The sequence below is a fragment of the Psittacula echo genome (genome assembly GCF_963264785.1).
Source record: "Psittacula echo genome assembly, chromosome: 4".
In the NCBI taxonomy this organism is placed as follows: domain Eukaryota; kingdom Metazoa; phylum Chordata; class Aves; order Psittaciformes; family Psittacidae; genus Psittacula; species Psittacula echo.
The window spans coordinates 120261636-120288629 of NC_137738.1; positions in this window are offsets into that span (position 1 = coordinate 120261636).

Consider the following 26994-nt stretch of genomic DNA (forward strand, 5'->3'; position numbering starts at 1 on the left):
AGGTTATCCCTGCCTGCAACACAGACCTAGCCCACGCCTTCAGCAGCACCTTCTGGCATTTTAAATCTCTCACAAAGAGCCATTTGTGGCCTTTCTATCACTGGTGGAGAGTAGGAACACAGAAAGGCACCAAGAGCATATAAACCCCCATAAGAATAGGAAAAGGATGTAGCTGAAGAATTTTTGAGAACCACTTTCAGGATCAACTCCCATTTTGCTTTTGCTTTGTTCTGGATCCCCTTCATTCCTTCTGAGACTCTACTATCAACTTCACACCCAGGGACTGAAATAAACCCTAGTGCAGCAAGTGTGTAAAATAATTTGTATTTCCGTATTTATCACCCATCTCCACACATTCTAGTTGCAGAATGGTAAAATACTGCATGATAATGGGTGTGATGGAAGAAGCAGGAACAAATCTACCATTCCTTTTGGCCACGCTTCTGTGCAGTGAACTAAGAGGTGCAGGAAAATGAGTTTAAAACTGATATATGTCATTGTGCAATAATGCTACTAAAGCTAACTGACCCTGAAAGCTGAATCAGATTCAGATTCCCCCTGACATTCCATTGTACATCATTTTAGATCTTCCATTAACCACTACTGAAGTTTCATCAGGTGCTATTTCATACCAGACCAGTGTTTTATAACCTTCACTTCACAGAAGCATCACTGGTTCTCAGGTATAATGAAGTGATGAGCTCTGGAATAAAAGGAAGAAAATAGTCCAGGTAATTAGATACCGAAAGACTGTATGTATTTATTGCTTCAAAGTGAAAACCCAGCGCAGACGGGAAAGGGAAAAGGTTCAGTAAAAGCAGTTTCAGCAGAGGAATCTCAAATTATTCACATATTCCTTAGAAAGGATCCACAGCACTTTCATCTGGTAACAGTAGTACTGGGTTAGGAAACAGCACTTACCATTCTGGATTAAACAGCTATCTTGTAAAAGTCAGGTGGGGGCTGTTAGTTCTACTCATCTAGAATTAGACCTAAACCCCTGCAGTGATGTGCAGCAAAGGGCACATGTTAGAGGAGTAAAAGGTATTACTGCTGCAAAGCAGAAATGCGGCTGGCATCATTTGTCTTCTGTAAGGGTGAGCTTGAACTGGGTGATGGCAACACTTGGACTGATACGCAACAGCTTCATCCCCCCAACTGCTTCGTACACAGCGTGGGTTTACAGACACCACCTGGCACTGGTGAATGTCAGAAATGGAAGAGTCATTTCTTAGATCCACATTTAACCTTGGAAAGTTTAACAGTCTCACTGTGCTCCTTCCCACATTTACAGAGTCTCCCCAAGCTGTGTCAGGATAACCATGAATTTGCACACGGAGATGCTGTCAAAGAGCAAACAGAGCAGCATGGGAAGAACGGCAGAGAAAACACACCCCAACCAGGCCAGACTGAGACAGAGTTTTGTAATAGCACAGATCCTCCCCCCCAGTAACAGCTGTGCCCCTGAAAAGCACTTGCCTGAAAATTCCATTGCTAAAAACATAAACAAGCAAGTAAAATGTTCCCCAGAAACACACAAATAAAGAGCAAAAATACACCCGTGCAGCTAACAGAGATCTAAATATAGGGACAGAGACTGAAAAGCTCTCAGTTCAATCTGGGAGCCACACAAAGAGAATCTGGTGTTGTTGCCAATGCTGGAGCCAGAAAAAGCCCAGTGGCTGTGGCCATCTCAGGTTTATAGGAGGTTTCTGTAAACGGCAAGAGGCAAACCCTCAGAAGTCACTAAAGCCCATTTCATTAGACAGGCAACTTAATTAATTTGTTCAAATTGCTTCCCTCTATGCATGGGTGTAAATGCAGGTTGGAAGGCAGGCGGCTGGAGGAGATGGGAATGAAGCTCATTAGGAAGCAATAAAGAGAGAAGAGATGCTGGAAAATGAATGCTGGTTCATTGGGAGAATTTTAAACCCCACCATTTATCTTCATGACACAGAGGGAGACGAGCCCAGGAGCCCATGCATATGGTTAGTTTGTGGGGACCTTTGACTGCAGCTGGCCTCTGACCTCAGTGCTTCAATCAAGCCATGCACGGCGCCACCTTCCAGTATCTAGCAACTGCAGTTCTTCCAGAGTATGAGCCAAATGCAGAATAAAACCACACACCTAGTACAGGATTTGTGGATTAGCAATCTGAGAATCCGAGATGCTGTGCACGTCAGGCTCCTACACACCACTTGGTACTCTCTGGTCCCCTGTGATCCAGGAGGCTTCTGCACAGTGTGTCTCTGCCCACTGCACATTTCCAGTCTAAGAGGTGCAAACTGACTCATGCTGGCGACTGACAGTGCTGGTGGTAGTCCCTTTTCTGTAGACCACGGCTGAAGGTGACACCACTGTAGAACCAGCCTGCTGGTTGGTAAGGATTTGCCTAGCACATTACAGACAGCCCTCAATCACTGCTCCTTTTGCCACCTTTCAAATTGGCACTGGCCAGAAATGGGTGATATGCCCTTGGGTAGGGAAAAGAACTCAAATGTAGGAGCAAAACCCTAATATCAGAGAGCTACAGCACTCCTACAGTGACCAGAAGGTTTGGTCCTTCCTTTTCAGCATCATTTAAGCACTTGTGACCAGTGAGAACCTCACCCACCCAACAGAAAAGCTCTGCTGTCTTTCCAGCCCAACAGCAGGAACGTGGAGGATGGCTGAATCCCCTGGAGCAAGGGAAGACTGCGGCTGCTGAATGAAGCTGACTGTGCAGACTGATCCTGGACTGGCTGACAGAGGAGCACAGCACATCAGACCTCTTTCACACCCCGCCTCTGCAGGCAAAGCCTAGTTCAGGACATCCAGGAGCCATGCTGGCTGCTGACACGCTCTTCTACAACCCCTACGCTTAAACATAACTGCACATATCAAATGATGCAACAAACATTTGCTGCTTTCCTACATGGATTCTCACGGTTCCTCCTTGACTGCTCACACTTCCTGATGGTGTTTACTCATTCAGGCTCTTTGAGAAGAGCGTCTATGGTCAGCTCTGCAGCAGGAGCAGACAGTTGTGCACTTAACCTGGGCAGGGACTGCTGAGAGCCATCAGTCACCTCTTCTTCCTCAACCTGGGCATGGAGCCAGCACTCTCCTCCAGGAATCTCTATGAGCTGAGACAGCCGTATCCCATAAATAAGTCAGGCTCAATTATTTTATATCAAAACAATATCTTAGCTTTTAATGAGTGCAACTGCCAATACAGAGAGCCCCGCATTATGAATCACTGTTTTCTCCTTCCTAGCACTTTCTAATTTCCTGCTAAGGAGTCAAACTGAATGGGGTCATTAATCTGAATTAGAAATCCCGTGACCTGCTCTGCACTTTATCTGCTAACATCTTCTGGTGCAGCGACAGAGGATGGGATTTTGCATTTCAGACACCAGGAGGATGTGGGAAATGTAGCTCCTTGTTTTAAATAAGCTCATGAGGAAGTGGATTTTTACCAGCAAATTTGAAAGCAGCATTTAAATCTCTCAAAGCATCCCAGAAAATATGTTGACCAGACAGCAGATACCATGCTCTTAAAAACATCAGCATGGGGAATGCTCTTCTTTACCTTCCAGTTAAATACAGGAATCACTTGGAAAATACACAGATGAACGAGATCACAAACCAACTATAAATAGAACTATAAGGTATTAAAATCTAAAAAGTACAAATAATAGCAATGTTCAGAAAATGAATGAAAACCACCGTACCTATTTGTATTTTCCATTTACGAAGCAACTTTCCTCACGTGGGAGTCCAAAGGCCCTGACAGAAGCTGCTTGTGCTGGGTCTATGCTGTTCCAGCAGCATTGCACTCTGATCTCTGCAGAGAGCTGTTCAAAGACACAAGCATGATATAGCCCAGGGGGTGCAATATCTGAGAACAGTTCTGCACTCGAGCCTTGCTTTCCTTTTGGATTATTACTTTTTATTAGACTAAAATGGGAAGTGCAAGCTCAAGTCGGGGAGCACATTCCCATTGTGCGAGCACAGGGCAAACTCAGCCCAACAAAAATACAGAGCTGAGACCTCGGTGGTGCCCAGACCTGTTGCCAGGCGTTTGACAAAGGAATGCACCTCCCTCAAAATGACTTTCCACAAATGGATAATCCCTGCAAAATCAGTGGGAGTTTTCCACAGGATTTAAGCTGCTCACGGAATTTCCAGGATCCAGCCCAAGGCCCCAGCAGCTCATAGGTGAGGTTGTCTGAGTTTCCAGAGCTCCTCCAGCAGGATTGGGCCTATCCCAGGGAACAGCACTTACAGACAGCAGTGCCTGGAAGGATGAAGAGCAGCCACCTGAGACCCAGCATCCTGAGCAGCAGCAGCACACGAGAAGGCTTGGCTGAAGATAGGGAAGTAAATGCCACACATAGATCTAACGCGACAGCATGCAGCCAATTCCCACTGCAATTTATTCAGTAATTATTCTCCATTCCCTATATATATTTGAGAAGCCAAGAAGATTAAAAGCCAGTAGGAAGACTTTTCCCCCCTTATTTCTTTGGTAAAATCCTAATTTTCTCCTGCTGATGGCAGTTTTACTAAGCTAAAACCCCTTCAGAGTTTAGTTCTCCTTAGAAGTAAGTAATCTTACCTCTGACCCAGATCTCTCCCTCCCAGGCTGTTGAGTTTATTATCAGGTTTTGATATCATGGGAGTTATGTTTCATAGTGCAAACCGTTTTCAGCTCTGCAAACCTTGTTGCTAAACATGCATTAAGGCAGACTACAAATTAGAAACGCAGAATCCCAGCCTGGTTTGTGTTGGGAGGGACCTTAAAGCTCCTCCAGCTCCAACCCCTGCCATGGGCAAGGACACCTTCCACTGGAGCAGCTTGCTCCAAGCCCCTGTGTCCAACCTGGCCTTGAACACTGCCAGGGATGGGGCAGCCACAGCTTCTCTGGGCACCCTGTGCCAGCGCCTCAGCACTCTCACAGGGAAGAACTTCTGCCTGAGATCTAACCTGAACTTCCCCTGTTCAAGTTAGAACCAAGTAAGTTAATAAGGGGAAAAGACGGAGTTTTTCAGTGGTTCAGATTTGTGTTTGGTACAGGTTGGCTGTGCCTCTGCTCTTCTTAAGAAGGTGACAATCAGCTCACATTTCAGCATCTCAGTCTGCTGACATGACAGAGGAGAGGGGGAAGCACTGATACTGTGATTCTGACGGTTACAGGTGTCAAGAAATAGATGTTCAATTTCAGGCTAAGATCCCTCCAACTTGTGTGCAACAGATTCTCCAACAAAGGAGCAAGTGCTGTGGTGCCCTCTCCCCTTATCCTTGCATACCACATGGGAAGAGAACATGAAATGAGATGTTAGCTCTTGAAACAAGATGAGCTTTGACAGGTGAGTGGGTTCTTCCCTTATTTGACATAAAGAAGTTCTATATGAACATTGGAGTTTTCTCTTCGATGCAGACAGACCACAAATAATGCAATGACCAGGCTACAGAGCCAATGGTTTTGCCCTGCCTCTCTTAACATGTGACACTCACAACAGGCAGGATGGAGCTGAAGGAAAAAAATCTCTATGCAGTTTGCCACCATTCACTTTCTTCCTAAGTCTGGATGCCAGAGAGGGACTCTTCATCAGGGACTACAGCAATAGGACAAGGGAGGATGGGTTCAAACTGAAACAGGGGAAGTTCACTTGGAGATAAAGCAAAAGTTCTTCCCTGTGAGGGTGCTGAGGCGCTGGCCCAGGGTGCCCAGAGAAGCTGTGGCTGCCCCATCCCTGGCAGTGTTCAAGGCCAGGTTGGACACAGCGGCTTGGAGCAAGCTGCTCCAGTGGAAGGTGTCCCTGCCCGTGGCAGGGGTTGGAGCTGGATGAGCTTTAAGGTTCTTTCCAACACAAACCATTCTATGATTCTAAGTTTGCCCTCTCCACATCTCCCTTTCTTGTTACCAGGACATAGAAATTCCCATCTATGACATGACTGCTTCCTCTGACTCAAAAAGACATTTTGTGCTGAAACAAGACGGAAGAGGGTAAAGGGATGGAAGCTCCTGTCTTGATGGGTGGGGACTGTTGGTCTGGGGTTTTAATAAACATATACGCAAAGCTAAAAGAGCAAGGTAGGCTTTAAGAGCCTGGGTGTACCGAGAAGTCACCTATCTGTTGGTCAGTCGGTTCTGACTTCCTTTTATTCAGGAGCAAGAACTGCAAACTGCAGTGCTGGGGACCTGTGGCTGCCAGCTGGTTCGGGATCAGGAAATGAGCCGCTCCACACTGGCCAGCACTGTTTTGGTTTATTTTTTCCTATTTTCAGCCTTTGACTATTAAAAAAAAGTGACATTTTGGCAAGCACTAAGAGTGCAGGAATTGCTGGTCAGCAGTTTCGCTATTCCAGCATCCTGAATCTGCCAGCAGCTCTCAGGAAAACCATCCTTCCTTTGGTCAAGCTTTACAGGTTCCTGTTGTCACCAGGGCCCATACAAACATTCCCTCGTGGCTATGCCCCTTGGCTAAGCACCTCAAATAGCCTTTCCTCCACTTTGAAGGTGATCCAAAGAGTCATCTCATCAGCCTTCTTTACTGCACACTCCTAACCTTTGAAGAATGTCACTTTCCCAAGGAAAACCTCATGATTTTCCACTGACACGTTTCCACCTCTGAGCAGTACTTCTGTCCTCATGCTGGGTCACAACACATTACGAATAATAAGGTCTATCCCCAAATGAATTCCTCACCCAGTTTGAGCTGTGACACCTATAGGCACATCCTAAACTCCATTATATTTCCAAATCCCAGTCAAGCTGTAACACATTCTAACACTTCTTTTTTCCTTCCCTCTCCTTACGCTGCCATCCAGCCTTTCCAAAGGAAACACAGCAGTTCTTTTCATGAGCTTTTGAGTATTTCAGAGGCTGACACTCAGCCATGCAGTAATTCCTAGAAAAAGGAAAGCAGAACAACTGAACATTTGAACTCCCACAAATAACCTCCACAATGATTTTCCATGACCCAGAAGAAGTATTTTTAGAACCAGCAAAGTAGCTTGATTCTCCATTTCCCCTCAGTGCTGGTGATGCTGGAAAGCACATTCAGTAAGGACGAGTATTATTCTTTCTCCGTGATGTGTATTCGCTTGGAAAAAGCTCTAATTCCTAGAAGTACCAGCCATGAAGAAGACACTCTGTTCTAAGCACTGTGTAACTTATGGTAAGAGACAGCTTCTGCCTCCTGAGAGTTTACCATCAAAACAGATGGAAACGAGAAAACAAGAGGATAAGGAGTGTGGTTTGCAGGCAGGGCTCTAGTTTCCAGTTCAGCCACTAAACTGGTGCATCCTATCCTTGTGCGAGACAGGACAAGCCATCAATCCTTCTAGACTGAACCTTTACTCCCTGTTCAACCACAAGTATCTTCTGCCTTGACTATTTTCCTATGAACAGAGAGGTTTTGGCAGAAGCACTCAACTGCAGCTCTTCTGTGGGGCACCCAAGATCCAACAGGGAACTTCCCTCCACCCCTGATTCTTGTTTTCAGCCTTTGGTAGGGTATGAGGTGTCAGTAGGTAGTCACAGAAGGGGCTCAGTGGTGCCCATTAGCCCACTGCATTTCCAGCTTTGACTTCAGAGCCCACCAAAGTTCATGTCATTTCCATCACACCCCTGTTCTATCCACCTCTCAGCCAATACATGCTGCTCAAAACCTCAGCAAACAAAGAACACTTTTAACCAGCTTACAGGACCCACCAGCTCCTGAATCCTATCAATCCTTCAGTGCTGAGGGGAGATACCCAATGTGCCATCTTGCACCATAGAGCAACTCTTCCTACACAGATTTACTTATTTGCTAAGATCCCATTTCTACAGCCTGAGGCCAACGAAAGGTCAGTGCCAAAAGCTGCGCAAGCAGCTTTCTCAGCATGAAACTGCACACCAGTTTCATTTGCATGCTGCAGTAAATGAAGCCACACGTTCTATTTACTCATTATATTACAGACCAACACAAGTTCTGGTGCATGGAACTGAAATGTGCTGCAGCAAACAGCTGTGGAGGAGCTATGGAAGTGTGTGATACATGAAGTCCCAAGAAAATGCTGCTGCTGGGCACAGATGGGTGATTTTCTTACCCATTATATTCTTTCAGTGAGATAGAACAGGATCTGTGCATTGACAACTTCTGAGCTCAAACAGGAAAATAGAAGAAGTATAATTCTGAGATCAAATATAAAAGCTCCTGCAACTACTCCAGCAACTGTTTGAATCCCTATTTAGCAGCTAATGTAATCCAAACCTGGTTATAAACCACCCGTTTATTTCTCAAAAACCTTCTAGAACTGGAACAAGAACATTCATTTACCCCCACTGAGCCTATTTCTACTTTTAAACAGATTCCAGTTTTACTGCTTTTTTCTGAAGGCTTAGCTTTCCCACATGACACTCCCATGGGATCTGTGAGCTCCAATTCAAGGCCCTGAAAATCAAGGGAATGCACCAAGTGGTTAAAATAGGTTTGGGATTTGTGTCTAGGATCCCATCACAGGTGAACCAGGACCTGCTTCACCTCTGCGCTCTTCCTTAATAGTAAAAGCCCATCAAAACCTCCCATAGCACTTAAATTCCTATTTCTCAGAATAAACTCATCCACACAGACCTTTTGGTGCTGTGACACAGCTGCAGATGAAACACCTTGGCTCAGCAAAGGGTTCTCTTCAAAGCTTTCACTTCCACAGTTCCTCCCTTGTGATACCCAGCAGACACATCAATAGCAAAGCTGATATGGGTTCAGTATCTATATTTAATACACATTTGTTTCACCTTAGATTTATTACAGATCTGTAGAACCCAAGAACAAAAGAATTGACGGTGGAGCAGAAGGAAAAATTCCAGCTATGGAATTTTTAACTTAGGAATTTTGTACAGTGGATTTTGAGGTCTCATCCAAGATAGCACAGAAACACTTCAGAAACTCATGAAACTCCATAAGTCATCTACATATTACATGTAGATACATCACACAGCGTACTACTTATTTTAAGCAGTTTGCCAGGCTGAGAGAGCTGGGCTGGGGCAGCCTGCAGAAGAGAAGGCTCCTGAAGGGGAGACCTTAGAGCAGCTCCAGTGCCTAAAGGGGCTGCAGGAAACCTGGAGAGGGGCTTGGGACAAGAGCCTGTAGGGACAGGCCAAGGGGAATGGCTTGAACCTGCCAGAACAGGGGAGACTGAGCTGAGCTCTTAGGCAGAAGCTCTTCCCTGTGAGGGTGCTGAGGCGCTGGCACAGGGTGCCCAGAGAAGCTGTGGCTGCCCCATCCCTGGCAGTGTTCAAGGCCAGGTTGGACACAGGGGCTTGGAGCAAGCTGCTCCAGTGGAAGGGGTCCCTGCCTGTGGCAGGGGTTGGAACTGGACGAGCTTTAAGGTCCCTTCCAACACAAACCATTCCATGATCCTATGATTCTATGTACTAATTTGCACTTTATAAAAGGTTATCTTGCTTTTATCCTCATTTTATGGGTAGAAACAGTTACTGGCAGACTGTAGGCATGTCACAGGAGAGATCTATGCCTCCCTTCCTAATGTGCAGGGCACAGCTCAAGGTTTGGACCTACACAGAAATCCACTTATTGTGAAAATGCACACAGGAATATTCCCAGAACGCATCTGACAGACGAGATCAAACCACCTCATCGGCCCTTCCTCATTTACCCCCCATCCACGAGCCCTTCTCTGTCTTGCTCTGGAGAAAATGAGATTAATTTTAGTACAATGTGCTGTGACATTACTGTTGTGTTATCTCAGCGGGGAGCAGGCTGCTGTGAGAGCCGCCCTCAGCAGGGACCAAGGGCATGATCCCACCAGGTGCTGCACCGCTCTCAGAGGGAAAACGCACTGCTCATGGTTAGAAAGACCTTGGAGAGAAGTTAGAGTCCAAGGGGAGTGGGGAGGTGAAATACATTTTGTGGCTGGGCTCCAGCACCTGGTATGTAGCACATCAAAGAGGCTGAGAGTGTCTCTCCATGGCCGGAACATGCTGCACCCACAGCACAGCACTCATGGTACCTCGGGTGAGCAGCAGCAAAGGGCCAGACGTCAGTGCGGGTACCTCCAACTGCAGGCACTGAAGTGCCACTAAGCTCACAAGGTCTGTCCTCATTGAATCCATAGTAACTAGACCCCTGCACAGGGAGAACTTGGCACTAGATATAACATCTTTATTCTCTTTGGGAGCAGGCTGTGAACTGTCTCCTTCCAGTGAGAACCCACAGTGGGATGAATTTGCGTTTAGTTGCTCTTTCAGTCTGCAAATCAAACACAGCAGTTCAATCTGCAAAAACCATCATCAGAGGCAGGACAGAATTTAGGGAGGCTTTGGGGATTTTTTAGGCTTTTTAGTTGTTTTTCCTTTTGGTACCTCAGTGAATGAAAACTCTGATTCTGGAGAGCCCAAGAGAAAGAATTCAAGCAATCATATCCACATCTCTGTGAGTGTGCAGGGTCAACACGCCAGATTCTGTTTGCTTAGGTGGCTCTCATCATTATCTGATTCCTTTCTCTCCATGGTTAATGGCTGTACCAAGCAGCACGTTCCATTTATACAAATAGCATCTTAGTTCTTTAATTAAATCACAGCATAATCAGAAACAATTGAAGAGGCATCACTGAGGCACAAGACAGAACAGCTTGTAACACACAAGCCATGGTATTAAGCCTGTAGATGATTTTCATTTGTTTCCTTATTAAGGACCATAAATGAAGCCTTATATTATTTGAAGATGCTTAGAGAACATAGGTATGAGCACTTGGTGGTTAATCACTTCCAGACAGGAGACTAGTGCTAATTTCTTTAATTACAGTACAACTAATCAAACACAGAGAACTCCAAGGAATCGGCTGGTTCCTATGGATTAGACTGCAGGGGTCCCATCTAATTTCAGCGACTTAACCCATGATTTCAACTCGTGTAGTTCAAGTCTCTCTCCAGAACAAAACCCAAAGCTGCACAGCAGATGGTGAGGTTACCAGACCATTTTCGGGGGGTTTATTTAGTACAGCTACAGCTGAGGTTTGGTGGGAAATGGCTGTTAGCAACAAAGTGAAGTTATCGAATGAAGCCTCTTTCCATGGAGTCCCTATAATCGCTTTGAACCTGCTGCAAAACCAGAAGCCCATAGTCTTAAAAGTCACCTAGTTTCAGCCTTTGTTCAAAAGAGCAAATACAATTGTCCAAGCAAATGCAATTGTGCAAACTGCTGCTTTTGTCTGGTTTGAGGTATCAGTGTTTAAGATTGGAATTTCTATTCTTTATATCGTTATTTAATTACATCTATTTAGGGGGTTTTAATGTATAAACTAAATATTCAGCTGTCATTAGCTCAATGTTTTCCTGCATTTTAACCTAGTTAATTTTCTAATAATTTTTAACGTGTATTTTCATATCTTTAAAAGTCTGTTCTAAAGTTAAGATGTTGATGCTTGGCTAATGCTGACATAAAAAGAGACCAGTGCATCAGGAATCAGAGAAGACCTAAAGAATCTTAAATGGACTCACAGTGACACGTGGAATAATAATTACTTTTACATGGTGCTATAATAGAGGAGGTAATAGAGGATATTACAGTGCATGAAAATAATACCCCGCCTTTAATCCACCATATGGTTTTCATGAAAGATGAACTGAAATTACAGAGCAACCAGGGGAAAAAAGAAAGGGAAGGCAAGCGAGTGAACACAGGACAGAGAATTTACTACCTTAATATTAATACAGAAGGAAAAATACCTTTCTGGCAAAGCCTGTTCACACAAAGACGAAGAGTTAAGTTTCAGGGAAATTCCCTTCATCAAATACAGGAGTTGGAAAGAATGTAAGCGGGATCCTATGCTCCCCCATCTTAAACCAGAAAGGAATCACCCAAAGGCTTTCAGATGCCTCTAGAGTTTCCCAGTGAGTTTGTAACATGTATTTCTGCATCTCGATTCTCCAGAGAACTTGGTATCTTCCTGCTAAATCTTATTTATAGTCCAGCCCGTTCCCACCTTGAATTTTCTAGGAGCCTTCTGACCTCAGATGCACACAGTTAATTCGTGGCAGTAATTTATCTTCTCCCTCTTTCCAGCTAATTCAATCACTTCTTAATTAATGGTACAAGACAAAGAAGAAAACAAACCTAGTGTATCATTAACGGGCAGTCAGGAAATTCACCTGAGAGGCCTCTCCAGTGGACCCCAGTGACATGAGGGATGAATGGGGCATCTCAGTGCCATCCTCTACAGTGGCCCTGATGCAATAGGACTGGTTATACACCACCAGTGTTCACTTAAGCTGCTCTTATTAAGCTTATAGCCAGTGGGATGGGATTCACTCATCCTGCAACACCTCTGCAGGAGGACATCCTGCACAGACCAGTGTACATCTGCTGCCTGGAGCAGCCCCTGCAGCATGACTTCCATCAGTGCCTTACCTCAGCACGCTCACTGCCATGTAATACCTGGGGTTTACTTCTCTAGCCATCAGTCCTCTGCCCTTTTTCTGGTGTCTGGTGCCACCACAGAGCTCTCTCTCCTACACGTTTTGCTATGGAGTAATGCCAGCTACCCAGATACCCACCAAATCAAGCTTGCCTACAGACAACACTGCCTTGCAAGTCTGCTGATAACATTTCAGCACTCCGTATCCATTAAATATGGATTAGAGAAGCAATCAGAGCATTGAAGAAGTAATTACTGTGTACTGGTTTCTGCAAAGGCAGGAGACAAATTAGTTATGAGGTAATTACGGGAGAGATCTTTTCAGGACTTCTGCAGAAGGAACAGCAACGACTGTAAGGATCAATTTTAAACACAAGTTTCCAGCCCACCCTTTCACTTTATCTGATTCTCAGGCTAAAATGTTCAAATACCAAGTTAGAATAACACAGTTCAGCCTCTAGTAAGCACAAGAAAGTCTATTTCATAGAATCATAGAATCAAGCAAAATTGGAAAAGACCTTTAAGATCAAGCCCAACCATTCCATTTCCTATTATAGAAAGAGATTTATAGACTCAGAATAGTTTGGGTTAGAAGGGACAGGTCATCTAGTCCAACCCCCCTACAATGAGCAGGGCCATCTTCAACTAGATCAAGTTGCCCAGCCCCACATCCAGCTTTATTCTTTTACATATTAGTTATTAGCAGAGAACAGAAATGATGTTTCAGTACTAAAGAAGTTTCACTTCCACATCTCTACTACATCCCTCATCCCTTCCTGAGGAAAGCCAACAAAAGCACTTGTTTCGCAATGACAGTGAGCACGTGTGAGAGCAATGGGCTATCACATTGAAAACAAACCTGCTATAACACCAGTGGTGATGTGCATACACAGCAGAGCTACAAAACTGAATCCGCTGCTACAAAACATCAGACAAGAGGATCTGAACAGTGCAAGCAAAAGAAAACGCCACAGAAATTACAACTGATCAGGAAAAGTTCTGTCCCCAGGTTATCACCAGCAAGTGGGGCTTCAAAAGACTACCAAAAGGTTGTGAAAGGCTCTTTAAGATACAAAAGGAATCATAGAATCATAGAATAGTCAGGGTTGGAAAGGACCTCAAGATCATCCAGTTCCAACCCCCCTGCCATGGGCAGGGACACCTCACACTAAACCATGGCACCCAAGGCCTCATCCAACCTGGCCTTGAACACCGCCAGGGATGGAGCATTCACAACCTCCCTGGGCAACCCATTCCAGTGCCTCACCACCCTCACAGTAAAGAATTTCTTCCTTAGATCCAATCTAAACTTCCCCTGTTTCAGTTTGAACCCATTACCCCTTGTCCTGTCACTACAGTCCCTGATGAAGAGTCCCTCCCCAGCATCCTTGTAGGCCCCCTTCAGACACTGGAAGCTGCTCTGAGGTCTCCACGCAGCCTTCTCTTCTTCAGGCTGAACAGCCCCAACTTTCTCAGCCTGTCTCCATACAGGAGGTGCTCCAGCCCCTGATCATCCTCATTGCCTCCTCTGGACTTGTTCCAACAGTTCCATGTCCTTTTTACGTTGAGGACACCAGAACTGCACACAATGCTCCAAATGAGGTCTCACGAGAGCAGAGTAGAGGGGCAGGATCACCTCCTTCGACCTGCTGGTCACGCTCCTCTTGATGCAGCCCAGGATACGGTTGCTTTCTGGGCTGCAAGTGCACATTGAAGCCAGCTCATGTTCATTTTCTCATCGACCAACACCCCCAAGTCTTTCTCTGCAGGGCTGCTCTGAATCTCTTCTCTGCCCAACCTGTAGCTGTGAAAAAGCTGTGAAAGGACATCTCCTCAGCCTTTTGGGGACAGCAATACAACCCAAAAGCATACAAAGGATTCAATACCTGGCGTATCAGAACCCTGCTTTTCTGGGTTACTCAGAACTGCAGCACAGTGGCAATGTGCAGGGTCAACTAGACTTTTAAAATGTCCTTGGAGCAAACGAAATGAGGAAGACGACTGATCTGTGACTGAAGAGATGGACTACGAACTAAACACCTCTTCCTCTTGGGAGAGCTGGGCAATTTCCCCGCATCCCAATTCCCCAGTTAAATATAGGAAAAATGACACTTCATTATCTCATACAGATGATATAAAACCACAGATAGCAGCAGCTCAGCATAGGCTGGGAACTGATCACTGAAGACAGAACGGAGAATTAACTCCAAAATCTGCTTATTCCAGAAACGTGGACTAGAGTTATCCAAAGGAAGATGCAGCACTGCACGTGAGTGTAGTGAAGCACACTGTTCTCCAAGGCTGTGCAGCCTGGAAGTAAGGAATGATTTGCTGCACATTCACTCATGAGGAGCTTTGCTGACTACTAAAAAGGTTTCATCAAATACGTGGAGGGTTCCCAAAATGCTTAAGCAGATATTGGACAGAACATTCCTTCCACTATCTGCACACTTCACAGCTTACGCTCCCTGTACTCTTCAAACAGCCCACTTTGCTTTAGCTCCAGCCAAGGAGGATATGAAAGGGAAGTGGAAGGCAAATTCCACTGGTCCCAGAGCTCCAGGGAGTCCTCCTGCTTTGCTCGATTGCTCCATTAAAAGACCTGATCTCCTGCAACTTCAGAGCTGCTCAGCAACTATGCACTACGTGAAAATAGGTTTTCCCAAGATTATATTTCCTATAGTAAAACGCATGTCCTCCAACATCAGAAATAGAATATTGCTATCTCCAGTGCAACTGAATGGTGGTAGAAAAGGTGATTTCAGATAAAGGGTAGTAGAGAAAGCGGATGAGCCCTACAGAAATGAACCTTCTGTAAGGAGGAAGATGTTGCTGCTATCACACAGACTTCCGTGAAAACCACTCTCAGCCAGAGCACTGTATAATCCATGTTATTTACAGAGGTTGCCATAAGGTACCACAGCTGTAAATATGTCAGCAATCTCCGGGTGTCAGGCACAGACTCATGGAAGAACCCTTCTGGTTGTTAGCTCAAGAACCAAGTCAGTGTCATAGCCTGGGAAGAGCTGAGCTCCACGGTAAGTTTCAAATGAAGAAGCTTACACCCTGCCTCAAGACCCCGTATTTTTCTCAAGCAACAATTAAAGATACCCCAAGTTCTCCAGTACCATCACAGCTCCACTCTCTTTATATACTCTGGTGTTACCATATGCTTGGCTTAAAAACAGGACAACTTTAATCAAGGCTTATTTGGCCACTGTACTATTGGAATTAGGAGACCCAGTTTAGCATAACGACAGTGAATAGGAACCATTTGGCATAACAGAGAAACACCAATTCTGACGAATGAGGATACATCCACCCTTTGCCAGCTGGTTAAGCAGTGCTTGCCCAGATGTTTAAAACATGCAAACTACTCAAATCCCATCTTTTAATTAAACAAACAACATAAAAATGAGGATGCTCAGCTAAAAATGTCTGCTTCATCTGCTTGTTCAGCCTGAAGAAGAGAAAGCTCAGGGAAGAACTTAAAACAGTCTTCCAGTGGCTAAAGGGGGTACAGGAAACCTGGAGAGGGGCTTGGGACAAGGGCCTGTAGGGACAGGCCAAGGGGAATGGCTTGAACCTGCCAGAACAGGGGAGACTGAGATGAGCTCTTAGGCAGAAGCTCTTCCCTGTGAGGGTGCTGAGGCGCTGGCACAGGGTGCCCAGAGAAGCTGTGGCTGCCCCATCCCTGGCAGTGTTCAAGGCCAGGTTGGACACAGGGGCTTGGAGCAAGCTGCTCCAGTGGAAGGTGTCCCTGCCCATGGCAGGGGTTGGAGCTGGATGAGCCTTAAGGTCCCTTCCAAATCAAACGACTCTGGGATTCTGATTCATCCAATGTCACAGACATTTTATTATTTCATTTATGTCTTTGAAGCATTATTCTGAGCCGTGTCTTCTCTGGTCGCTGCACTGAAGGAGATCCCATTGTATTCACACAGTGTCACATATTGGATATTGGATGAAGCAAACCAGCCTGGTCAGTGTTGAGCTGTCATTGCCACGTCTTGGTTATGTGCAGCAGTAGAGTACTCTCTGCTGCTAGAGGCGAAACCACAACCAAAGGAACTGCTCCATGTAAAGCAAGGAAAAATGATTTGTTTTCCCTTGATTCACAAGAACAGGAAACCTTTCCAGGGAGGAACGAGCCCACAGCCAGCAGCAGACTACTCCCTCCCTATGCCTGCTCACTGCTGGCCAGCGCTGTGGGTCAGAAGGGAAACGGAGCACGGGCCTTCTTCTGGCAAAGAGATGGATTTGAGACAGCCCTGATGTCCACGCTCCTCCTGCACTGTACCTGCTGGGCAAGTGTTTCCCACCAAAGATAAGCCATGTCCTGTCCATGCAGCTATTTTGGATGCTCTGCACTCATTCTGTGTGTGGATGTGTATATCCTGTAGGAATAAACCCAGTGACCACTGTCAGGAAATTTGTTGAAGGAGCAGCATTTCCTAGCAAACTCACATTCATAACTCTTCCCCGAAACAAGGCTTCCAGTATAACTGTGGTCAGAATCTGGTCCAAAGGAAGCTATGCTTATTTATATTCTGGAGACAGATTTGAGCCCTTAGTATCTTGTTTTCCATATTAACTTGAACAAAGCACGCCTTTTCCAAGGCTTGCTAATGAGCCTAGCATACTGAGGGAAAAAATGTCAAATATACAAACAAACTCACTGTCAGATGGGTTTTTCCAAGGCCTGGCCTGAAACGCAGAGAAATAAGAAATAAATGTTGTGTCCCTCCAAATATCTTACAAACTCTGATGAAGAAAAAAGCCCAACCTTGATTTTCTGGCCAAATCTCCCAGCTGCTTTTGCAATTCATAATGGGCCTGGCTGAGAAGCTGCTTCATTTTTATAAATCCAGTTCCTTTTCACAAGAATGTTACTTCAATAACATCCAAATCCTGATTAGGTTGTGCTTAAAAACCAAGCGCTGTGAAAAGACGGTGCCTTTTCCTGCAACCTACTTTCACCCAGCGTCCATGAAGACACCTCTGGGGTTCTTATGGAAAGAGCGTTGTCCCTTCCAGCACCAATTTTGTTACTCAGAGATTGGGGTGAGTGCATTTGAGAAGATAAATAACAGATTGAGATGGAAAGCATCTAAAATGCTGGTGATCAGTCAAGCTGTCAGAACACGCAGGGCACTAAACCTTCACAAACTACAGAGGTTCAGAATTCAATATATTGATGAACAGTCGATGCCAGTTCCAAACTGACAATATCACTCCAAAAGCCGGAACACACAAAAGTCAGGTTTGGATGGGGAGATTTCATTGTATTTCCTATATTTCATCAGTGATGCTCAGCACTGGATCCTCGATATTTTTCGACCTTCTTGCAGGTGTAGCATTTCCAAAGATTCACTTGCTAATGGACTTCTACTCATAAATTCATCAATAGCAGGTATTTTGTACCCGAAGGGTTGTAAGCAGAAATCAGACAACATTTTTACTATATATGCACAGTTATTCAAGCACTTGTACAACTTCTGTGTGCAAATACCCACGTTGCAAATACCCGTGCGTGTTGTATTCCCACTCACCTGAGCACATTCTCCTCAACATTAGTTTCTTCCTGTCAAATTACACAAAAAATAACCATATAGGGACCAAATGCGTTTCTCAGAAATGCATCTCCCAGCCTTGCCACACAGCCTTTTTCCACTTCCAAGCTCCATTCCTCAAAATAGCTCTGAAGTGGTTCCAAAAGGCTGGCAGGACACAAAGCAGCTTTCACATGCAACTTGCAGCCACTTGGTTCTCACCTACCAAGTGATGGTGAAGGAGCATGGAGAAGTCTTGACCAGATTAAACCTTTCCTCCACCATATGCACCACAAGTCTGTGTGTAACTACTTCTTATCATGTGCTTTTCTTCAGCACAGATACCACACTTAGTGAATACTGTAAATTCTGATGTCTTATAAACATTTTCTGAAGGACAACACAACAGATCTCAGCTAGGGTACCTCTAATGTCTTTGTATACAAGAAACAGCCACCTTCAGCCCTCAAATACATAATTCACGGAAGTTTGCTTGATAAAAATTTAGGAAACAAGTTAAAATGCATCACTTCAATCACACTTGCATTTGCAGATTGTCCTTCACAGAAGCTGCCTACCAAGGTCAAAACCAGTCACCTGAAATGGGATTTAGGTGGAGATTTAGCTTCCCCAGATTAAGTTCTCCAGTCAGTCTTTGCTGGGAGGAGCACTTCTTGCCACCCTTCTGAGCACATCCTCACTTTCTGCTGTAGAGCACAAGCCACAATCACTTTCCTGTTCACTCACCATTAGACAAGAGGCCAGCTCAGTAAATCAGATCTTCACAAACTAAAGGGAGAACAAAGGCAGGGCAGACTCTGGCACAGAGCAAACCTCTTGAAGTCTCCCATGGTATGACTTGAACTGAGCGCCATCAAGCCCTCAAAGGCACCCATCACCAAACCGTGAGACAGCAGCAACCTGGAGCTCAGAAGCTATCTCCTCACAAGTGAGCCCTGTGGTACTTCAGGGAGCACCAGCAGATCTATGGGATGAGGAGGGCTTTGAGAATTCCAGCGTTTGCTGCTCCAAAAATACCCTGTTTGACCAGGCTGCTGTCAGAGCCCATTCCTACTAAAACAAACATTTAACATGTGCAAATACTAAAAGATGAATTTCCTGTTTGAACAGTCAGCATGATAGAATAGTGCCAAAAGAATCATTGCAACATCTGTCAACGTAACCAACCAACTACCAGCCAGAACACAGGACAACCGTGATCCACCATCAAGAGACAGAGAGAATGTCCCAGCAAAGCCTTCCTATAGCACATTCCACCTTGGAGATGAATGACTAGCAGGAAAGGGGGGCAAGCAGGACAGTTGCTGTGAACTCCTGCCCTTCCCTTCAGCCTAGGAGTGAAAGCACCTTTGGTACTTGGCTCTAGAGATACATGAGAGCAGGAAAGGAACCACTGTCTGGTTGCTTGTGACCATGATGCCACTTCCCTCAGACATCGCAGAATGGTTTGGGTTGGAAAGGATCTGAAGATCATCCAGTTCCAACATCCTGCCATGGTGACATCACGGTAACATCAGTTACCAGAGCTTACAAGCCTGGCCAAATGCCCGCAGCAGATATGTACAGACATTGCCACAATGGCAATAACAAGTCATTAACACAAGACTATGCTTCAATTGTTGTTATTTTTCATATATATTCTCAAAGTCTTTGCTCAGTTTCTAAGCATTCACACATTCGTCATCACTCTCTTTGAATCAAATGATAATAAAAGGGTTTAAGTTCTCAGGGAAAAGGTGTTACTGTTGACAGCTCATTGCATGCTTCTGCTCAACAGAAGTACTGTGTGCTGGTACCTACAGCTAGGTCAGTGTCCTCACCATTGCCTTCCTGCAGGACAGCATGGGCTCACTCTCAAAAGCTGTCTGTACGTGCAGTGGGACACATTTATGCCAGGAGAGATGTCACTTCATCAGTAGAAATGATGCTGATGAAGGTTTTTAACCTATTTCAGGAACCAAAACTCCCTCTACATCCGGAATGCCTGAGCAATTAGTACAGTCGTGTGCAGTGAAAGAGTAAATGTTATCAGTCTGGCTTCACAAAGGCTGTAAAAACCCAGAGGAAGCCAAATTAAAGCTTCTCTAATTTCACCAGTTAAAGAACCCTCTAACGCCAAGGAGGAGGATTCTGGCCACATAAGGCCAGGGGAATATTTCCTTTGTGAACTTGCTGCCAGTGGAAAGCTGGTGAAGGATTTTCTGAGCCAGTTCTTACTATTGCAGCATGTGGAACATGCAGGAGGGGAGAAAAGAAAGAAGAAAGAAGGAAAAGACACGGAAAAAGAAGTGTGGCAAAGCAGTTTATAATACCTCACCTAGGATATGCTGTGAGCAATATTGCTCACAGCAGTAAGACACAGCTGATTTGCAAACGCTCTCCCCCTGGATACCTGCAGGGAGAACCCAACCTCGCTGCCATTCCAGCCCCAGCTTGCATACCTGGGATCTGTAAATGCAAACGGAGCCCTTAACTTCCCAAAAGCTTTTTCCTGTTTCTATTTTAAACTAAAAGGAGCCACTCAGAACTTGCCATCAATCTCTGCAGGCTCAGGGCACCTGAAGCACCAGCGTAAAATGTTGTGTTTGTGATTTGCTGCAAGTTTGCTGCCTGCATCTGTAACGTTAGAAAACCATAGGAAGTAAAAAGAAGCAATTGCCATTGCTCAGGACTGACCCTGCATTAGTATGGGTGACATTTCCAGTGCTTTACACTGTTCCCAGCTTGCTCCCGCACACTGCCAGTGGGAACTTCCCTTGCTTCCTTTGGGAAACCACCCCCAGACATAATCCACCTGATTATAAAGAAGTTCTTCTCAGTATCCAAGCTCAGTTGTATTTTTCCCTTAATTTTACCTTACCCGTCTTCACTGTGCTTTTTTCCTGGTTCTAAATTACTCCCTTATGAGTTTGATATTTAATGCTCTCCCTCTCACTGATCACAGAATCCCAGCCTGGTTTGGGCTGAAAGGAACCTTAAAGCTCATTCAGCTCCAACCCCTGCCCGGGCAGGGACACCTTCCACTAGAGCAGGGTGCTGAAACCAAAAGAAAATGCAAGAGACCCTGATCCTCAGTGGAAGTTACATTCAGAAAACCCCAAAATGAACAAAATCAATGAATGAGCAAATTCTGTACATCACCAGCTGGATAAACACCCCCCCCCCCCCGACAGTGACCTGCTTACCCTTCCTGCCCAACAGCAAAACCTATCTTGATTCTACGATCTCGATAGTTTGGATGCAGTGATTTGACAAGAAGTTTGGAGGCTGGAGACCCAAATGCCTCTTTAAACCCAGAGCGGCTGCAGAGCAGTTTCTTGAAGGCAGGCCACGCAGTGTGAAGCAGCTCAATCCAGCTGGCTGAGGGATCCATACAGCTGTGGCTTCCCTCAGCTCTTCAATAAAATATTAGGGTGTGTTTCCATTGTTTGCTGGCTGTCATCAGCCCATCCTTCAGCTGACGGAGGTTAAAGGCTATGGAGATTCCTGGGACAGCTGTTTGGTAATTGTCACAGCCACTTCCCTGGTAACCCACAATCTCAGGAGGTAGATTCTTGGTTGCTAAGCGATAAATTCAGGTAAAAGAACCTTTTCCTGGGTTTTATTACAACCACAGGCTCCAACTGTAGAGTCTGGAGCTGTTTCCTTTTTCTTTTCCTTTCTAATTCCCAGGGATGGGATTTAAAATTATTGCTGAATAACTTCCCTGGGCTCTGAGGCAGCGTTCAGCACGGATTAAATGAAGTGGCACTATATTCTGCTCCTATTTAACTGGATAAACCCACAACAGACGTCCTGCAGCATGTTGCAGCACGTGTAGTTAATTTGCTGGGTGTAAGAGAGTCATTCCCACAAGAACAGGCTGAGTTAAACAGGCCTTCCCGTAGAAAGGACTCCGTGTTCCTCTTTCCACTTTGGGATCTCATTCCCATTTTTAGGAAAGTGCAGCATACAGGTTTGAGCTGAGCCAGATGCTCTTGTGACTAACGCTTGCTAAGCAAAGCAAAGACCTCGCTGCCCTTGGCAGCATTAGAGGGGTCAAACCTCCACATGTTCCTTAGCAATTTTTCCCACATGTGTGTCACAAGCAGGAGCTCTCAAACATCCTTCTCCCAGCTTCAGCGCCAGCTCTCGGTGTCCCTTAATGTCCCCACCTACGAAACAGAGATACTGGCAAGTCTTTTTAACATCACACCCTTATTTATGAAGGCTTTTGAGGATGAAAACCTGCTCTTACCCAATTTGCTGATGTTTCATTAACAGAGCTACAGTTGTGCTCAGTGGGGATGGCAAGTGGTGGCTGAGAGTGAGGTGGGGTTAGCTTGTCCCTGCTGTCAGCAGCTCGTCCTCATGGCTCATGGGTGACCCCAGCATGGGCTGGCTCTCAGGGCAGGCTGAGGGCTCTCTGTCGTGGGGAAAAGGGCAGCTGCTCTGCCCTCGCTGCTCAGAGGATGGTTAAGGTCCCTCTTGCCTCAGCTCTATCTTACACAAACAGGCTTTGCTGCTGTATCTGTTCTTCTCACGTGTGTTTGCCACAAAGATATTATTATTGGTTGCTCAGGAAAAAGCCCTTCTACCTCTTGTCACTGTTATTTATCAATTCTCATGTCCATCTTCAAGGAAATTAATAAAGCAACACTTCCTTCAAAAGAGATATGCAGACAGAAGTTGGCAGTATTGGCTACACTAACCACACCTTGCTAGTACAAAGCAGGTCAGAAAAGGGTTGTGATTAGGGTTTGGCTGCTGGGTGCACAATGATGGTGCAGCATGGGCTTTAGGAGCATGGTGTAGATGTCCGCAAGATTTGTGCAGCCACTTACATGTGTCTATCAGCAAGCACCAGCCTCCACCAAAGGCAGCGGTGACATCCCAGGGAGTATCTGACTTCCCTTTCTGGGGCTGTCTGACCAGTGGGAAGAAACATAGAACCCTAGAATGGCTGAGGTTGGAAGGGAGCCTAAAGCTCATCCAGCTCCAACCCCTGCCACGGGCAGGGACACCTTCCACTGGAGCAGCTTGCTCCAAGCCCCTGTGTCCAACCTGGCCTTGAACACTGCCAGGGATGGGGCAGCCCCAGCTTCTCTGGGCACCCTGTGCCAGCGCCTCAGCACCCTCACAGGGAAGAGCTTCTGCCTAAGAGCTCATCTCAGTCTCCCCTGTTCTGGCAGGTTCAAGCCATTCCCCTTGGCCTGCCCCTACAGGCCCTTGTCCCAAGCCCCTCTCCAGGTTTCCTGCAGCCCCTTTAGGCACTGGAGCTGCTCTCAGGTCTCCCCTTCAGGAGCCTTCTCTTCTGCAGGCTGCCCCAGCCCAGCTCTCTCAGCCTGGCTCCATAAAATCCAGTCATGCTTTTTGCAACTGCCCATCTCCCTGCAGAGCAGCGGGCATGATGGCCTCTGCTCTAGTATCTGAAGGAGGATGACGTGTTGGTCCATGCTGCTGATATTCCACTTTCTTCTGGAAAAACCTGGCAACACTGAGATGTTTTCCCAGACACTGGAAGGACTGCTCTGGGACTCTTGAGTGACTCATGTTTCTCTCAAGGACTAAGGTGTTCCCTTATTCTGGCCCTCACACAATAACCTCTGATATGGGAACAGTTAAGCTTTCAAGAGCTAGCACTCTGACATCAGGAACTTTCAGGCAGGATTTCTGCAGCCAGTTCTGCTATAAATCCCCAGTGAATGAGACCAGCTCTTGCCTCGCTGTCAGACTGGCCTTTTCCCTTGACAAGTGGACTCCTCAAGCCATACTAAAAAGCTACTTCAGCCAGTACCTGAGTCAGCACCGTGGGGACCGGTGAGTGTGATACACATGTGCCGGCTACACTGAGCGCGGCATCCATCCTTCCACACAAAAGACTGGCAGCAAACACAATGCAGCATCTCAAAGGAAAGGAAAACCCCAGAGTGGTGATGGTGAGGAGCAGGTAATATGTTTCTGTGTTGTACGTGTGCAGTGTCTGCCAGGCTTCCAACCAAAACACCCAGAGCCAGTGCCTCAGTACCCTCACAGGGGAGAACTTCTGCCTAAGAGCTCATCTCAATCTCCTCTCTGGCAGGTTAAAGCCATTCCCCTTGTTCTGTCCGTACAGGCAAATACACCTTGCTTCAGGAGGAGCACAGACTACAGCAGAACTGCTTTAACTTAGGTAGGCCAACTGCCTTGTGAAAGTCCAGACCTCAGGCTGGGTGGCTGCAGTAGAACGTGCACAAGGAACCATGCCCCTATAAAAGATGAGACCTAAAAGCTTGGCGCAAATTCTGAAAGCATTTTCTGTCCTGACACTCTGTAAGAAACCAATGAAAGACACTTGGTAATATTCAAATGTAGACTAGCATTTCTTTAGTATTTTTTCTTCGTGTTATAACCACCAAACTGCTTGTGCTCTGCTGATAAAGGATACCTCACTTAGCCAAATAACCCCCCCTTTTTACTACCAAAGGGTAAAGGAGTGAACTTAGATCAGAAAATTGGTTTGAATGAGTAACACAGAGACATGTAACAAACCCTTCTATACACAGTCACTGTCACAAAGATTACAGAAGGAGGGTCCTCATTCCAATTACTACCAAAATTACCATCAAATAGAATGAAGATCTGGCCTGTGTGTATACAAAACCAGCAGGAAAGTTAAGCTTTACAGTGAGACAAAAGGCCCAGTTTTCAGTGGTACATTTCTGGTGGAGCCAGCAGCTCATTTGCTGATGGCATAACAAAAAGGATATAGATTATTTTGAATCCAAAATCCATGTTTCCACTGGTCTCACTTGATTTATTTTTCAGTTACATATTCCAATCAGCTGTAACACGCATTTGGAGGAAGAAAGCGCATTACAAATTATCATTACTGATAATTTCAGCTTTGTGCTCAATTTCTACAGCCCCAGGAACATGACAGCTCTAAAGCTGTATTTCTGTTTAAGGTATTTGATTTGCATGCACAAAGCAGATAGAAAATGTCACCTGCTTTGGATGTGCAATTGGTGCAAGTCAGGTACAACGACTTCAGTGGAGTGCCCACAGCACCTGGTGGCAGACTGGAGCCTAAAGATAGTGGAGGTAAAAAGAAGAGTGGGCAGTGGCTTTCAAATGCAATAAACCAGCACAGAAGCAAAACCCAGTGACTGGGAATGGCACAGGGTGGGCATGGGTCACATTTTGCATTACAGGCATTAAAGAAAATACACACACATTTCAGTACATCTCATGTAACAGTGTTAACAGATCTGATTAAATATAGTCATATTCTACAGCTACCTATAAAGCACCATCCTGAGCCATTCCACCTCCTCTGCAAAGTGGGGGAAAGTAACAGTATTGACACATTGACATATTGATTCTATGATCCAAAAAAAGGGAAAATACTGGCTTCTGTGTAACCTGAAGCTGATCCAGCACCTACGGAGTCAATGAAAACATCCCTGTTGACTCCAGTGTGGTTTGGATCAGGCTTTTAGTAAGAGAGAGTCTTATACCAGGGTATTGTCTATCACTGAAGGAGAACAGTTCAAACCCTGCCTCACAACCTCATCTTCTATTCCTTAGAAACACTTTTTTGAGGAAACAAGGTGCCATCTTTTGTGAGACATTTCCAGGCAGCTTTGAATGCCAAGGAAAATTAGCTGGATGCAGCAATCACACTACTAAAGGGACAGAAAACATGTTTCAAAATGCCACGAAGACCTATCTCAAGAATTACGCACAATATTCCAGCTCTGTGTTATGCAGGAGGGAAACAAATGTCCATTTCTCCTCAGCATGCTACCCTCCTGTGCTTCGGATTCATTCCTTCCCTTGAAATGGCATTATTTTCACATTATTCTTTAGCTTTTTGTTCTGGTTTCAAACATAATTAAACTTTGAATAATTAAGCAATGCCTCCCTCAGAACAGCCAGGCCCTGCTTCTGTTTGCTTATTCTCCTGCTGCTTAGCCCATAAGCCTACCTAAAGCAGTAGTGATTTAACAAGCCCCGACTTTTTGGGACACAGTAGGGCGGAACAGAGAAGGGGAAGATTTTTCAGGCTCACAAACCTTGCAGCAGCACCCTCCTTCCTTGTCATTTCTGTACCTTGACAAGATCTCCAGCATGAAAAATTTTGCATTTTCAGTCTCACAAAAACCATGGGTTCTCCAGCAATGAGGCAACGGAAAAAATCAATACTTGCCATGTACCATGTAACCAATAGAATAAGGGCAATGATTTATGTATGGATGGATGCAGACTGAATCAGCTGGGGCCTCAAACAGAGGGAGAGAGAGAGAAGGAGAGAGAAAGAGGTGTGGGGGTGAGCTGGACTGCAGTGATTATTCCTACACTATGGCCAGATATGCCTTTTCTTCTGCAGCAATAATCCCCTTCTCTAGCACTGCAGGACACAGAGGAAGGACTTGCAATGTGTGGAATTATCTGATGGACCAGCTTTTCTCTTTTTGCCTCAGAATAATGATGCTATGTTGAATATTAAGGTACAGTAAAAATAAAGAAGAACGTGGTCTGCAGTCCTTCAGTCTTCCAGCTACCTCCACCCTAATAAAGACCAAGCCAGTGGGTCAACAAGAACTAGTTTAAAGAGAGTCAAATTATCAACAGGATAAAATTGTACCATCACTGCTTCTTGACAAGAAAAAGCAGGAAGGGCTTACTGAAGAGAACTACTGTGTACCCCAGGAGTTTCTGCTGAGGATATAGTTGTGTAAATTGGATTACCAGGGATACAGCACTATAAGGTATTTAATGACTGTGCTAACTTTTAGGATATCTAATGCTGCTGTTGATTTAAAATCAAAATCCTCAAGCTAAAAGATTTACTTATGTGTCTGTGTGATGTAGCTACCAATAAACACTTATCCAAACTATTTTCGATGCTTTATTGCTGTACTGTTCATGAATATCTAGTAGATGGCTTTGAAGTGACAGTAATGTGCTACAGAAATGTCAGATGATTTTCTTAAAAACACCTCCTGTGTAGTTTGTGCACATTGCTAAAATAACCCGTACACA